This window comes from Ceratotherium simum, chromosome 11 (genome assembly GCF_057802395.1).
Source record: "Ceratotherium simum simum isolate JZ-2026a chromosome 11, ASM5780239v1, whole genome shotgun sequence".
NCBI classification, from domain to species: Eukaryota; Metazoa; Chordata; class Mammalia; order Perissodactyla; family Rhinocerotidae; genus Ceratotherium; species Ceratotherium simum.
The window spans coordinates 11,476,888-11,493,387 of record NC_141910.1 but is presented as its reverse complement, the minus strand read 5'-3'; the positions used below and the strand labels follow the sequence as shown (position 1 = coordinate 11,493,387).

Genomic DNA, 16,500 nt, shown 5'->3' with positions numbered 1-16,500 from the left:
AACAACCAATCTATCTCTTATTCTAGAATAAACACTGTCCAGCTATACCAGATAATCAACAAAATTTAACTCTTGATTTTTTAAACACAGAAGAAATTTATTTGAAGGGCTTCTGGAACCCCACAAAATTGACAGGAAGGCTAAAGCACCAGACATGGAAAATGCACAGGAGTGAAGAGGTTGGGCAACTGAGTGCACAGCTGAAGCCAGGCCCCAAGAGCAGTCGGAATGGGAAACCACTTGGCTCTGCTGCCACTAGCGTGAGAAATCTCCAATTGTTTCAGGTTTCCAATTTTTTCTTGGGTCATGAGCTCAAGGTTCAAGTCCCAGGTGGGGACATCCAGTTGGCTGAACCTGAGTCATCCTCACAGTCAGGGAGGAAGGAAAGGGAATACATTCTCTCTTCAGCTTCTTTAATGGGAAGTAGGGTCCTGCCACCCACCTAATTTGTGACTACTTTCAAGTAGCAGAAGTGTTCATATGCCAACTGCCCCCCCCAAAAAGGGGAAAAAAAGTCAAATATTTACTCTATCAGAGATCCAATAAATCTTATCTTATCGATGTGGTTTTATCCAATAGCTTAAGCCAAACCATTGTCTTTTTCTTCTTAGAATAGCTTGGGAAACAGATTTGTTCATCATTTTGCCTCTTAATTCACTTTGATTTTTCATTTTATATGAATAATCTTAGAAAACTGTATCTCTCCTCATAAACTTATTTGGGTAAATAAATTATTTTCATCGTTTTTTCATTTTCATTATCATCTGTGAGAGTGCGCTTCCGCAAGAAAATGTGTCTCTTTGATTCTGTTGGAATCCCTCTTACTTCACATTTTGAAACTGATGCTGGGTTGGCAACAATGTTTATGCTCTTCTGTGGAATGTTCCCCTATTTCTGGACTCTCCTTAGCTCTCATTGGCACTCAGTGGAAAATTAGATAAGACAACACTAAATCTGGTCCAGCTCTAATCCTCCGTATTTACATAATAAGAACAGATCTTGGTTTGTAGCTGTCCATGTCTTCGCAGGCATCATCAGCCTCAACACCAACATCATCATCATGATGAATTGAGCACTTACTGTATGCCAAGCACTAAGAGCCCCATAAGCCTTATCTAATATATTTGTTACAACCTTCATTCTCAGAGCCCCACATGTGCTTCTCTCCTTCATGTAGCCTTCTGGGATCAACAGAAGACTCAATGAACCTCTGGAGTGAGATATAAGAAGAGAAAGGACACCTATATGTTATATATGGGGCACTGCATTGGGCACTTCTCTTTCATTTATATGATTATAAAAGGTAATAATTTTAGATATTAACCTGGATATTCTTCTCTTCTTTACACCTCCAACTAACTCTTCCATTTGCTCTTTGAAACATGGTGCTCCATGAATCCAAGGATCACTTGTCATCAACGCCAGCAGATAGTATGCATAACCTCTCCACAGAAAATTCAAAACATTCTGAGAAAAATTTAAAATGACCTCAGTAAATAGAAGTATATACCATATGTGTTATTTAGGGTTCTCCAGAGAAACATAACCAATAGAGAGGGAGCATGAGAGAGATTTATTATACGAATTGGCTCATGTAATTATGGAGGCCAAGAAGTCTCATGATCTGCTGAAAATACGCAAGCTGGAAAACCAGGAAAGCCCATGGTGTAATTCAGTCCAAGTCAAAGGGCCTGAGAATCAAGGGGCTGATGGTGTAAGTCTCAGTCTGAATCCGAATGCCCAAAAACCAGGAGCAACAATGTCTGAGGGTGGGAGAAGATGGATATCTCAGCTCAAGCGGAGAGAGTGAATTTACCCTTCCTCTGCCTTTTTGTTCTATTCAAGCCTTCAGTGGATTGGATGATGCCCACTCACATCTTTTCTGGAGACAGCCTCACAGACACACCCAGAAGCAATGTTTTACCAATTATTTAGGCATTCCTTACCTCAGTTAAGTTGACACATAAAATTAACCATCACAAGTCCACCCCTTGTCAAATTGGCACCCATACATTTCTCATTAAACCATAATTAATCTCAATCATTCAATGTTGGTCTTTGCTCTTGGCATATTGGGCACTCAGTGGTGGCCACAGCCTGATCAGCCTTGGTGAGTGGAAGTCTATGTTGCTGAACCCATACTTACTCTCTACTCCTGCCATGATGGCCACTTTGTTCATGAGCCCATTGGGCAACGACAGGGGTGGCTGGAAAAAAGACAGCCTGACTGGTATGCACAGAACGGGTCATTCTAGCCACTTGATTATCAAAATCCTCCTCTGCTGAGATCACCCTGTGGTGAGCATTCACATGGGACACAAATACCCGTATGTTTTTTGACCATTCAAAGAGGCCTATCCACATATCTCTTCCTCAAATTTCCTTGTCACCAATTTTCCAATCATGTTCCTTCTGAGTCCCTGACCATCCAGCCAAACCATTGGCCACAGCCCATGAATCAGTATACAGTCGTGCACAGCATAATGACGGACCACATATCACGGTGATCCCATGAGATTAGCACCATACAGCCTAGGTGTGCAGTAAGCTATACTGTCCAGGTTTGTGTAAGTACACTCTATGGTGATCACACAACAATGAAAATGCCTAACGACGCATTTCTCAGAATGTATCCCTGTCGTTAAGCGATGCATAACTGTATAACTGCCCATCTGACCGTTTCTCCTTCTAAGCAAAGTGCACAACCAGGGGCAATGCCCAAAGTTATGCCCACCGGGAGGATTTCCCTTCACTCTTTCCTTCAGGGATGACCCAGAGAGGGACTGTAGTGCTGCAGCTGTTCACTTTCAGGTGGTGTCTGCATATAGTGCAGAACCATCCGTAAACCAGGCCGAGTCTTCTCTTTCTTTGTCAATCAGTCATGAGGAACTTGTCATGAGGCCATAGGTGCAGGCTGGGAGAGAGAAGGTGGGAATGGGGATCATTGGCACTTGGGTTACTTCTTCATGTATCGTACTTGTGCCTTCAGAGCCTGCTCAGGCACGATCACATATACCACTTCCATTTGATGATGGAGTGTTGCTGTGCACACCCAACTTTAAGGTTTGGTGGGTCAGATAACACCCAATTCATGATGGGCAGCTCAGGACACCTAGTAACTTAGCAGCCCATGGTCAAGTGTTCAATCTCTACTAAGGCCCAGGAGCAGGCCAAGAGCCGTTTCTCAAAAGGAGAGTAGTTATCTGCAGACGATGGCAGGGCTTTGCTCCAAAATCCTAAAGGCTTACACTGAAATTCACCTATAGGGTCTTGACAAAGGCTCCTAACAGCATTCCTATCTGCCACTGCCACTTCAAGCCCCATTGGATCTGCTAGATCTTATGGTCCAAGTGGCAGAGCAGCCCTCGCAGCAGCCTGGACCTGCTGCAGAGTCTTCTCTTGTTATGGGCCCCACTCAAAACTAGCAGCTTTTCAGATCGTTCAGTAAATGGTCCACAGTAACACATCCAGATGAGGAATATGTTGCTTGCAAAATCCAAAGAGTCAAACTAGATGTTGTGCCTCTTCTTGGTTGTAGGAGTGACCAGATGCAACAACTGATCCTTCACCTCGGCAAGGTTATCTCTACATACCCCACACCAATGGACCCTTAGAAGTTTCACTGAGGTAGAAGACCCCCGAATTTTAGTGGGATTTATTTTCCACCTTCTGGCATGCAAATGTCTTACCAATAAGTCTAGAGTAGCTGCTACTTGTTGCTCACTATGTCCAATGAGCATAATATCATCTGTGTAATAGAACAATGTGATATCTTGTGGAAAGGAAAGGCAATCAAGATCCCTGTGAACTGAATTATGACACAGGGCTGGAGAGTTGATATAGCCCTGAGGTAGGACAGTGAAGGTGTATTGCTGGCCTTGGAAGCTGAAAGCAACTTTCTTCTGGTGGGCCTTATGGACAGGTAGGGAGAAAAAGGCACTTGCCAGATCAAGAGCTGCATACAAGGTACCAGGAGATGTGTTAATTTGCTCAAGCAATGAAACCACAGCTGGTACAGCAGCTGCAATTGGAGTCACCACCTGCTTGTGATAATCCACTGTCATTCTCCAAGATCCATCCATCTTCTGCACAGGCCAAATAGGCGAGTTGAATGAGGGTGTGATGGGAATCACCACCCTTGAATATTTCAAGTCCTTGATGGTGGCACTAATCTCTGCAATTCCTCCAGGGATGCAGTATTGCTTTTTGTTGGCTATTTTCCTAAGTGGAGGCAGTTCTAGTGGCTGCCAGTTGGCTTTTCCCACCATAATAACCTTCACTCCACAGGTCAGGGAACCAGTGTTGGGATTCTGCCAGCTGTTAAGTATGTCTAGTCCAATAATACATTCTGAAACTGGAGAAACACCACAGAATGGTTTCGGGGACCTACTGGACCCACTGTGAGATGGACCTGAGCTAAAACTCCATTGATCACCTGACCTCCGTAAGCCCCTACTCTGACAGCAGGGCCACAGTGATGTTTTGGGTCTCCCGGAATTAGTGTCAATTCAGAGCTAGTGTCCAGTAGCCTCTGAAAGTTCTGATTATTTCCTTTCCCCAATGTGCAGTTACTCTGGTAAAGGCCATAGGTCCCTTTGGGGAAGGCTGGGAGAAAGATTAACAGTATAAATTTCAGTAGTGTATCCAGTTCCTTCCTCAAGGGGACCCAGCCTGCTAACTATAAATAAGAAAAAAGACAGGCAATTCAATTAAAAAAAAAAAAACCAGGCAAAAGACTTAAACAGACACTTTACAAAAGAGGACATCCAAATATCCAATACACAAATGAAAGGTGCTAAATATCATCAGATAAATACAAATTAAAGCCATAATGAGATATCTCAATGCATTCACTGGAATGAATAAAATTAAAAAGACTGATCATACAATAGACGTGCATACATACATATGTGTACCAAAAGATATATACAAGAGCATTCACAATAGAAACACTGGAATATTCAAAAATTAGAAACAACTCAAATGATTTAAAAAATAAAACTGGTAAATAAAATACGGTAAATTGCTTAGAATGAAATACTATACAGCAATGAAAAAGAACCAGCTACTGCTATGTACAACAATATGGATGAATCTCACAGATATTTTGTTAAGGAAAAGAAGGCAGATATAAAGGAGTACATACTGTAAGATTACTTTTATTTAAAGTTCAAAAACAGGCAAAATTACTCTATAGTGATGAACATTTAAAAATAGTACTTAATTTTATGAAGGTGTAATGACTGTGAGGCACCATGAAGGAGTTTCTGATGTGGTGTTAATGTTCTGGTTAATGAAATGGTTACAAGGGTGTGTTCATTTTGTAAAATTCGTGAAGCTATACACTTACACATTTTACATTTTACTCTCTATGTATGTTATACTTCAATTAAAATTTTGCTTGTAGAAAAATGTGGGGAATATGTATAGGAATGAATTCTAAGAGTATTAGGACAAACAGGAAGTCATTTAATTTTAGACTGGGTTGATTTTATCAATATAGGTACCATTACTATAGAGTTTGGATTTAATGTGCTAACTTGAGCAAGTGGAACAAGTTTAAATTGTTTGCTCAACAAGTTAATGTTGAAATCTATACTCAATAATGGCCTACATTAAATATGGGATTTAATAAATTCATTTTGTAATTGCAATGTGGAATTAGCTGGGGAATTTTAAAAAGTACTTACGTATTTATGCCTGGGTCTCACTTCCAGAAAGTCTTGGACAGAGACGTAGCCTGGGCAACAGGATTTTTAAGAACCCCCTGCCTGATTCTAATGAACAGCCACCGTTGAGGTGTAGAGAAAGTAATCCAATAACTTATAAAGATAGAAGTGTAGGATAAGCGAGATTCATCCCCTAACTATAGCCTCCTCCCTCCCAAGAGGTCCCAGAAGAGCCTCACTTCATAAGTGCCTAGAGAAATACATTGATGAAAAGAGCACCAGCATTAAACGAAACAAACAAACAAAAAAACTCCGGTGACTGTTTCCTGTTGATCAAGGATGTGTTAGGAGATGCCAGTATTGAAACAGGCTCCATAACCTCAATGAGGATGATGAGATCCTGGAGTAAAAAGAGGCCAAGTAGCACTTACCCACCCAAGACAAGATGGAAATGGTTATCATAATAGGTTCCTGTGCTGAAGTTGATAACCAAATAATTGAATCCACACAGATCTCTGGTAGTACTTAATTAATCATGAGGCCATAAAACTAAACTAGATGAACAGTTTACTAAGGTACTAATTTATCTGTATAATCAAAAAAACCCTCTAGGTCTGGCCAACAGAGGTCTAACTTGACCCATGATAATAGTGAAATATAGTTCTTCACTGAATTCTCAGCCCTGTGTCAGCTCAGACACCCAGAGTCCTTTGACTGAATGGAAGCCTGATATGCTTGAGGTAATAACACAGTTTCTTTCATAATTTTCCTCTGTCCTTCCCTAAAGGACATGTGGCCATTTGCCAGGGTTCCTGTACATTGGGAAAAGGAAAATACAAAAATTTTGAGAATTTTTGAACCCTGACTTTGAGCTGGCTGCTTGATTCCTAGGGACCCAGAATGCCACTCTGGTTTAAGAGTTATATAAGTCAGATGATAAATGTTTAAGTTTTGTCCAGGGTCCATATCGTAGTGTGAATCCATTTGTCTCCTGAGTATTTACTCAGGAAGAGATTTACTCAGTAATTGGCAGAAGTGCTATATTAGCTCCCTGATCCATGCCAAAATTATAAACCAAAAGTCATAATATATCCCTGGGAGAACAAAGGAATTTGTGATGCTGTCAATGGTCTGAAAGATTTAATGGTGCTGATTCTTATCACATCTCTATTTAATCTGGACTTGCTGAATCAGAAACTCTGGAGGAATTATCTAGAAGCCTGTGCTTTAATGAGCCCTCTAGGTGATTCTGACATACGTTTAAAGTTAGAGAATCACAGATGTAAAGAATGTGCTTATTACTCTATCCCAGAAAGGAGAGAACACCAGAAGAACATTGCTTTAACCTGGAAGGGACAGGAGTACACTCACCACCCAGCCTGAGAGCTACAGCGGTTATTCAGCTGTGTACCACTATTTAATCCCAGATACCCTGTTCATCTCAACATCACCACAGGATGTCAACTGGTCCCTAGATTGATGACATCATGCTTGTAGAAACTACAGCAAGATATAATGGTATTCTAGGCAATGTTATGAGCTACATGGGTATCAGAAGATAGGAGATATTCCCATGAAAATATAGACTTGAACTGCTACAGTGAGATTTGTAGGAATCAGTGGTCTGGGACATTGTGGGACATCTGATCCAAATTGAAAGACAACTTGCTGTACTCTTTATCCTGCCCTTCTCAAATCCCAAATATAAAGATATATTGTTACTGGGTCTCTGGGTTTTGAAGTTAGCAATGTAACTGTGTGTGCTGTTCCAACCTATTTACCAAGGCTCAGAGGAAGAGGCTCCAACTGATCTAAGCGGATATTTGGTGCTTAGGACCCAGCAGATAATCTACGGAAGATCAGTGTGTTAAATGGAGTCTGTAGCAAGCCAAAATAGAAAAAGAGAAGCAGAGTTTCCTGATGGGTTAGGGTATGCCTTCTTAGACAAATAACTATACTCTTTTTGAGAAACAGCTACTGGCTTACTACTGAGCCCTTGGAGACTGAATGCTTAACCATGAAATACTTGGTGATCATACAATCTGAGCTTCCCATAACGTGCAGGGTTTTATGTAGTTCATCAAGTCATAAAATTGTTCATGTCCAACAAAACCCCATGGATAAGTGGAGCTGTTTTATAAAGATTTTGCTTAAGCAAATCCTGAAGTCTCAAGTAAGTTACATAAACAGGTGGATCACAAACCAATGTGCCTCCTCCTGCCACACTGCTCTCTCTTCCTCAATCCAAATCAAGAGTCTTCCAGAGAATTTCTTATGATTACTTAAGAGAGAAGAAAATACTTTAAGCCTGGTTTACAAATACCTCTGAATGGTATACTGTGGTGATATAGATCCACTCAGAACATTGGCTAAAGACCAATGTCTCCCAGGAGGTAGAATTTCATCCATAAAAAGAGAGATGGTTTGAAGTATGCATCTATAGTGATTCATGGGAAGTGACTGATGGCTTGGCTAGATTTCAGAGATATTAAAGGAAAAAGATTGAAGATCAGGCAAGGAAATTTGGAGATGAGTTATGTGAATAAAACTCTCAGAATTGGCCCTCATTGAATCCCATGTGAATGTACAAGAGAAGGTCCCACTGTGCTGGAGATTATCAGTAATCAGGTGGATAAAATCACTGTCTTGAGGATGCCAGTCAGCCTCTTTCCCCAGTTCTCTCAGTGCTTGTTCATTGCACTCAATAACAAAACATCCAACATGCAGGAATGGATACTAAGCATGGGCTCAGTCACAAGGACTTTCCCTCACCAAGGCTGACCTGGCCATCACCACAGCTGAGTCCTCATCATGCCAGCAGCAATGACCAACCCTTAGACTTTGATAGGCTGCCACAGCGTGGGGGATCAGCCAGCCACCCACTAGTAAGTTGATTGCATTGGACTCTTTCCATCATGAGATGGAAAATGATTTTCCCTCACTGGAATAAACATTCATTCTTGATATTTATTTTTTTCTGCCTGCCAATCTTGTATGCCAGCTACACCATCTGTGGACTTGCTGATCATCTTATTCATCACTGTGAGATTCCACACAACATTACTTCTAATAAGAGAACTCACTTTACAATCAGGAAGAAAGTTTGTGGCCTGATGTCCATGAGATTCACTGATTTTACCATTTACCCCCATCACCAAACAGCTGATCTTAACAAATAGTGGAATGGTCTGTCAAAGACTCAAAGTGCCCATGGGAGACCACACTCAATGAGGTTGGCATGCTGTTCTATATAGAATTTCTTCTCCCATAGTCAGAAAATGTGGTTCCAGGGACACAGAGGAGGAAGTGGGAGTGAAGCAGTACCTCTCACTATTATACTGAATGAATCACTTACAAAGATTTTCTTCTCACTCTCCCTATGACTCTGGGCCACAGAGGTCTTAGCACCCAAGAAAGGAGACCCAAAATGGTAACCCACTATGCCTTCAGGCTATTCTGGGATTTTCATGTCATTAGGCAAAAAGGTAAAAGAAAGGGGGAAGTAATCCTGGCTATTACTAAAGAGGCCGGGAAGAATATGCATGGAACCCTTGGAGATACTCTAAAACATAAATTTTGAATGGTCAAAAGACTTGAAAAGATGCTTCACATAAGGAGACATTTTAAAAATAATCAACAAGCAGATAAAATTTTGTTCTCCATCTTTAGTCATATAATGTAAATGACAACTACAATGAGATACTACATACTCACTAAAATGGTTAGAGTTACAAAAAAATTACCAATACTAAGTGTTGATGAGGTTTTGGATCAACTGGAACTCTCATACATTGTTGATAAGAATGTCATATAGTACAACAACCTTGGGAAATAGTCTAGCAGTTTCTTATAAAGTCGAACACACACTTACCATATGACCTAGCAATTCCACTCCCAGGTAATTATCCAAGACATGTGGAAACATATGTGCATGCAAAGAATTGTACATGATCATCCAAGAAACTTTATTCATAATAGCCCAAAACCCAAATGTCCATTAACAGGTGAATAGATAAACAAATTATGGCATAGTCATAAAATGGAATACTAATCAGCAGTAGATATGAACTACTAAAATATACAACATAAATGAATCTCAAAAACATGTTGATCCAGGGAAGCTAAGCACAAAAGAGTGCACACTATGATACCATTTATGTGAAGTTCTAGAACAGGCAGAACTAATCAGATAGTAATCGGATCAGTGATTGCCTGAGGGAGGGCATGGGAGTTGATTATGATGGAAGGAGCCCAAGGGAACTTCCTAGGGTAGTGGATATGTTTGATAGTCTCCTGACTGAGGTTTATATTAGTCAAACCTCATTAAACTGTTCACTTAAAATGTGTGATAAATAAATAATAAAAATGTGCATTTTATTATATGTGTTATACATTAGTTGATTTGAAAACTCAAAAACAGAATATTTTTTCCTTTCCCTTTGCCCCACAATTTTATATTTTTGGGGAATATGTTAGTAGTGGTTAATACTGTGGTTCATAGCTTATGAAATATTAAGGCAAGGATTGTGACAAACCTAGAGAAGTATTAACACAACCAGAGATTCTGGAGTTGAAACCTAATGCAGTATCTGGGTTAACCCCATTGGGGGAAGTGGTAAGTGATTTTTTTTAATGTAGTGAGAGATTGTTGCATTATGCTAGATGGTAGCATTTTTTTTAGCATAAGAATAAGAAGAAAAATACAGATTGTTGTTAGAAAGCCAAATAAATGAAATGTGCAAACATTTTAAAAAGCCTTTTTGACCACTCAGCATTTGAACCCCTCTTTTATGTTTGGGGAATTCTACTAGCTTATAAATGTGGAATACGCTAATTTTCAAGCATGCTTTGCAGCTAGGACATCGACATATGACTTAGGCTCCTCCAATGAGTTGCATTCTGCTCAAGCTTGGGATATGGAGGTGATGCTGAGAAGGAGAGAGTGACACAAGAATTTTCTCTGGGGCAGGGACAATAGTGAGTGTGGGAATATTGAGTCCCCTTGCCAGTGGTGGCAGAGGTGCTAATGATGGATACTGTGTCCAGCAGCAGTGGATCCGGCAGTGCCATCTCCAACATCTGGCCCCTTACAGCATGCTATAGGATGGTCTCCCCCCCAAATTCATATATTGAAGCCCTAACCCCCAACATGATGGTATTTGGAAATGAATCCTTTGGGAAATAATTAGGTTTAGGTAAAGTCATAAGAATGGGGCTCTCATGATGATCCCTTATAAGAAGAGATAGCAGAGAGCTTACTCTTTCTCCACCACGTGGGGACACAGTGAGAAGGTGGTCATCTGTAATCCAGAGAGTCCTCACCAGAAACCAAATCGGTGGCACCTTGCTCTTGGACTTCCCAGCCTCCAGAGTTGTGAGAATAAATGTCTGTGGTTTCAGCCACCAAGTCTATGGCCTTTTGATGGCAGTGTGGGCAGACTAGGACACTGCAGCAGCAGTGTTTTCTTCACAGGACCAGTTTTGTGTTTTTTCCCTATTGTTCCTGACTGTGTAGCCCTGAGTCTGATTTTCTCAGAATCCTGGAAATTTCATAAGACCCAAATATTCATTAAATAAATTTTCTTCTTAAATAAATCTCATTTGATTTCCATCGATTGCATCCAAAACTCTGACTGATAAAAAGGGATTTGGGGAGGTACACTAGAGAAGGTAAGAAACAGCCTGCACTGTGTCTGAAAAATATCAAATTTGCAAAGAAAATAGGAGACAAAGTGCAGAAAAGGATGCTAGGTGAGAAGAATAGCGAGCATTTGGGTGTGGATGGAACATGAATTTAAAAGTAGAGAGTCATCAAAGTTTAAGCTGGAGGGATCGGCAGGAGACAGATAATGTAGGATCTTACATGTTATATTAAGAAGCTTGAACTTTATTCCATAGCTGATGGAATGCCATTAAATGGTTTTCAGCAGGGGATGACATGGTCTTATTTGCACTTTAAATAGATCACACTGGCAGCTGTGTGGAGAATGGATTTTACTGGGATATAATTGGAAGCAGCAAGAGCTGTGAGCAGGTTCTTTTAGTAGTCCACATGAGAGATGATGAGGGCCTCAACACAGCAATGTTCATCTGGATAGGAATGAGGAGACACATTTAAGAACTCTTTACCAGGGCCGGCCCCCTGGCTTAGCGGTTAAGTGCGTGCACTCCGCTACTGGCGGCCCAGGTTAGGATCCCAGATGCGCACCGAGGCACTGCTTGCTCAGCCATGCTGAGGCGGCTTCCCACATACAGCAACTAGAAGGATGTGCAACTATGACGTACAACTATCTACTGGGGCTTTGGGGAGAAAAGGGGGAAAAAAAAAAAAGGAGGATTGGCAAGAGATGTTAGCTCAAGGCTGGTCTTCCTCAACAAAAAGAGGAGGATTGCATGGATGTTAGCTCAGGGCTGATCTTCCTCAAAAAATAAAAAAGAAAGATCTTTACAGGATAAAATCACCAAAACTAAGTATTTGAAGGTGAGAGAGTCAAGAATATGGAGAAATAAGGGAAAAGCGCAAGTTTCCCCAGTTGGCTATTCATAATATCAACTGAAATAACGTATGAGAGGAGAGCTCCATTTAGGAGAAAAGATGATCAAGTCTTTTGAGTCATGTTGAGACTAAGGTATCTGTGTGCATCAAGGTGTAAATGTCCAACAATTATCTGAATAGATGGATCTGAATGCAAGATAGATGCTTGAACTTGATCTGCTGACATAAGAACAGTGAGCGGATATAAAGTAATTCAACCCATAATGGCAGATTAAATCACAAAGAGAAGCACATAGGGAGTAGGGACACCACATATGGTCATGCAGGTTGTGCATTCAACTGTATCAGGTGGTTCTGGTGGTAAAAATACCTGTGGGCTGAGGACAAAATGCTATGACACCCACATTTAAAAGATAGACATATTAGAGCTCTCAAAAAACGAAAGAAATGGTCTGAGAGGCATGGGGACAATAAGAAAATTGAAATGTTTTACCCAATGGATTAGAGAAATGTTTATGTTATTTGCATTTGATTGTAAATAATAGTAAAATCTGCTACAATAGCTTAAATAGATAGGAGTTTATTGATCCCATGCAACAAGAAGTCTAGGGGAAGGCAGTTCCAAGCTGACACAGCATCCCTCTACTCTCTTTATTATGGGGCTTTTGTCTTTATGGTCATAACATGGTTGCTACATTTTTAGGCATCACGTTCTTAGTCTAATCAGGAAAAGGGAGGAAATTGAAAGAAAGGGGGCTGAAAAGTACATGCCAGCTCTGGTAGATTGGTTGTAAAAAACGTCCCCAATTACTTACCACTCTCTGAATCCATACCCTTATAATATGACTGTGACTTTGCAAATCCTCCCGTTAAAAGGTGGAGTCTATTTCCCTTCCTCTTGAATCTATCTGGCTTTGTAAGTTGCTTTGGACAACAGAATGCAGTGGAATTGGTGACATGCCAGTTCCCAGCCTAAGCCTCAGGAGATTCACGTGCTTCCATGCACTCTTTTGGAACTCTGCCACTGCCATACGTGTAAGCCCAGACTAGCCTCCGGAGGATGAGACCGCATGCCTCAGCCAATAGCCAGCCAACTCCTAGGAGCAGAGCCATCTAGTTGACCCTAAGATGACATAAAGGAGCCCAACCATGACCAGAAGAACCACTCAGCTGAGCCCAGCCTAAATTGCTGACCTATAGAATTACAAGCTAAATAAATGGTTGTTGTTTTAAGCCACTAAGTTATGGGGTGGTTTATTTTACTCCAAATGATACTTGATATATAAGCTGGGTTGAATTCCTTTAGAAATCTTTCTGAGGAAACTTCCAGGTGAAGATGGTGGATTGAACATATACATGAAAATGATTTCATTTCCTCCTACATCCCCAGGAAACTTAGAGTAAATAAAAATTTTAGAAGGGCATAAATCCACAGAGATAAGAAGAATGGGCAAGATGCAAAAGTTTGGATGCTGGAAAGCAAATAGTGTAGGAGGTTAAATTGAATCTCAAACCAGAATCAGGGAAACTTGAGAATCACCCTTTTTTTGTGTGTGGGGAAGATTAGCCCTGAGCTAACATCTGTCACCAATCCTCCTCTTTTTGCTGAGGAAGACTGGCCCTGAGCTAACCTCCATGCCCATCTTCCTCCACTTTATACGGGACGCCACCACAGCACGGCTTGACAAGCGGTGCGTCGGTGTGCGCCTGGGATCTGAACCCGGGCTGCCGCAGCGGAGCACGTGCTCTTAACCGCTGTGCCACCCACTGGGCCCCAAATCACCCATTTTTTTAACCACAAGATTCCCCAAAAGGCTCAGAAATTTGTGGTACAAGGTACCTCTGAAAGTGAGAAGGAAGAGTAGGAGTTAAAGCAAGAATTAGTTTAAAATCAAATTTAGGAAGCAAGAAGATTCCCACATTTCCCTTCCTAGCCTATCAAGAGACTTATTTTTAGTTTTTGACTTTTGTGTCATGTTACTAAAAGCTTTGTCAAATCTAAGATTATATAGTTTTCTATACAGTATAGAAACTCTCATAGTTTCTTCTAGTAGTTTTATGATTTATTTTTTAACATTTAACTTTTAAATGATCCTCATCCATAGGTTTTGGAGTAAGAAATGAGGTGGGAAATTAACTTTGTTTCTAGATGGCTACCTTTATCCCAACACCATTTACCAAATAACACATCTTTTCTCCATTATCAAATACTGCATTGCTGTAAATATATGGGTCTATTTTTGAACTCTCTGATCTGGTCCACTGATCTCTTATTGTACCTGTGTGCTAGTACCACCCTGTTTCAAGTTCTGAAGCTTGCTCCACTTTATTTTTTAAATAACTTTTATTATTTGGCATTATGCACTATTATATACATATTTATATTGTTATTATATTTAGAATACATAAATATTAATTTATGTATTTATTATCTGTCTTCCTGAATAGAGATCCATTAGTGCAAGAGATGTTCTAACCACTCTATGCCTATAACAAAGCCTGGTACTTAGAAGGTACTCAAATATTTGCTAAATAAAAAAAAATTTTTTTTTAATATGGTAGAGTGCTTATCATCCCTCATTATGCACTATTTATAACTCTATATAGTCATTCTTATACATTTGTTTTCTTCCCATAACTTTAGAATCAACTTCTCTACTTTAAAAACCCTATTGGTATATTATTGGGCTTTCTTTAATTCATAATTTAATTTAGAGAAACTTGACATCTCTATGACATTAAATATTTCTATCCAAAAATCTATGTGACTTGGCATTTCTTCAGTTTTTTTCAATAGATCTCAGCAGTTTTAAAGTTTGTTTCACATAGATTTTGCACATTTCTTTAATGCTTTTATAAATGGGTTTTTTACGGCTAGTTATTTTCCTTTCAAACACAGTAGAAATTTGTTTCTTGCTTATTTAACTGTTTAATGAAGAAATTTCAGGTTACTGAGGGGAAGGAGAAGGGACTCTCTCGCTGAGGGACCTGGGCTGGCAGCACCTCTGCCATCTTCAACATATGATTTCCAAGGTTTCTCTGCTGGGTATCCCAGTTAGATGGAAAGTGAAAAAAGGCCATAATGTTCCACAGCTAGCTGATATTAGAATATGGGAAGGCTATTGACCTTGGAATATTAATTTTGTGCCCAACCACCTTAACATCTACATTGTTTTTTGGTTGATTTCTAGATTTGCAATTATATTAGCTATAAATAATGATTATTTTATCTCTTCCTTTCTAGCTTTTATACTTCTTGTTTCATACTTTCCAATTGTTTAGCGTAGTATCTCCAGAACTATGTGAAGTAATAGAGAAGAGTCATAGAACTAGAAAGAATTTATGATTGATTAAAAAGAAGCAGAAGGAAACTTTTGGGGGCTGTGATTACACAAGTGTATATATTTTTCAAACCTTATCAAACTGTAAATTTAAAATACAAGCATTTTATTGCGTGTAAATTCTCTCTCATCTACATTGATTTAAAAAGAAAGAATAGTGGCGATATTGAAAATTCTTTTCCTATTCCTATCTACAATAGGAATTCTTTCATTGTTTTCCCTTTAAACATGATGCTGACTTTTGTTTTGAGATAAACAGATTTGGCTATCTTAAGGAAATATTTATTTATTTCTATTTAGTAAAGAGTGTAAGTTGAATTTTATAAAACATGTTTTCAACATTGCTATGGACTGAATTATGTCTCCCCCAAATTTCACATGTTGAAGCCCTAACCCCAGTGTGATGGTATTTGGAGGTGGGGCCTTTGGGAGATAATTACATTTAGATGAGGCCATCAAGGTGGGATTAGTGCCCTAATAAGAAGAGACACCAGAGAGCTTGCTCTCTCTCCCCTCTAATCCATCCCTGCCATGTGAGAACACAGGGAGGAAGTGGCTGTCTACAAGCCAGGAAGAGAACCCTCACCTGAAACCGACCATGCTGGCACCCTGATCTTGGACTTCTAGCTTTCAGAACTGTGAGAAAATAAACTCCTGTTGTTTAAGCCACCTAGTCTATGGCATTTTGTTATAGCAGCTTGAGCTGACTAAGACAAACATCCTTTGATCAATTAATCCAATATATTCATATATTTCCCCAAAATGAACTGTCCCTGACTTCTTTGTATGAGGCCCACTGAACCACAGTATACCGTGCTTTAAATGTGCCACTGGATTCCATTTTCCAATATTTTATTTTGTATTTTTACTGTTAAACTCCTTGATGAGATTTGTATTTTCCTTTTTGTGCTATTTTTGTCACATTTTAATGTCTAATGTTGTACTAAAAAAGAATCCCTTTGCAGCTCTCTGTGAGTCTGGTATGTTAATCAAT

The 16,500-nt window shown here is 39.8% G+C and overlaps 1 pseudogene; it reads right to left on the bottom strand.

Annotated features, from left to right (window-relative positions):
- Positions 1-2,037: 2,037 nt before the first annotated feature.
- Positions 2,038-16,500, bottom strand: part of LOC147915918 (uncharacterized) — a 42,213-nt pseudogene continuing 27,750 nt past the window's right edge.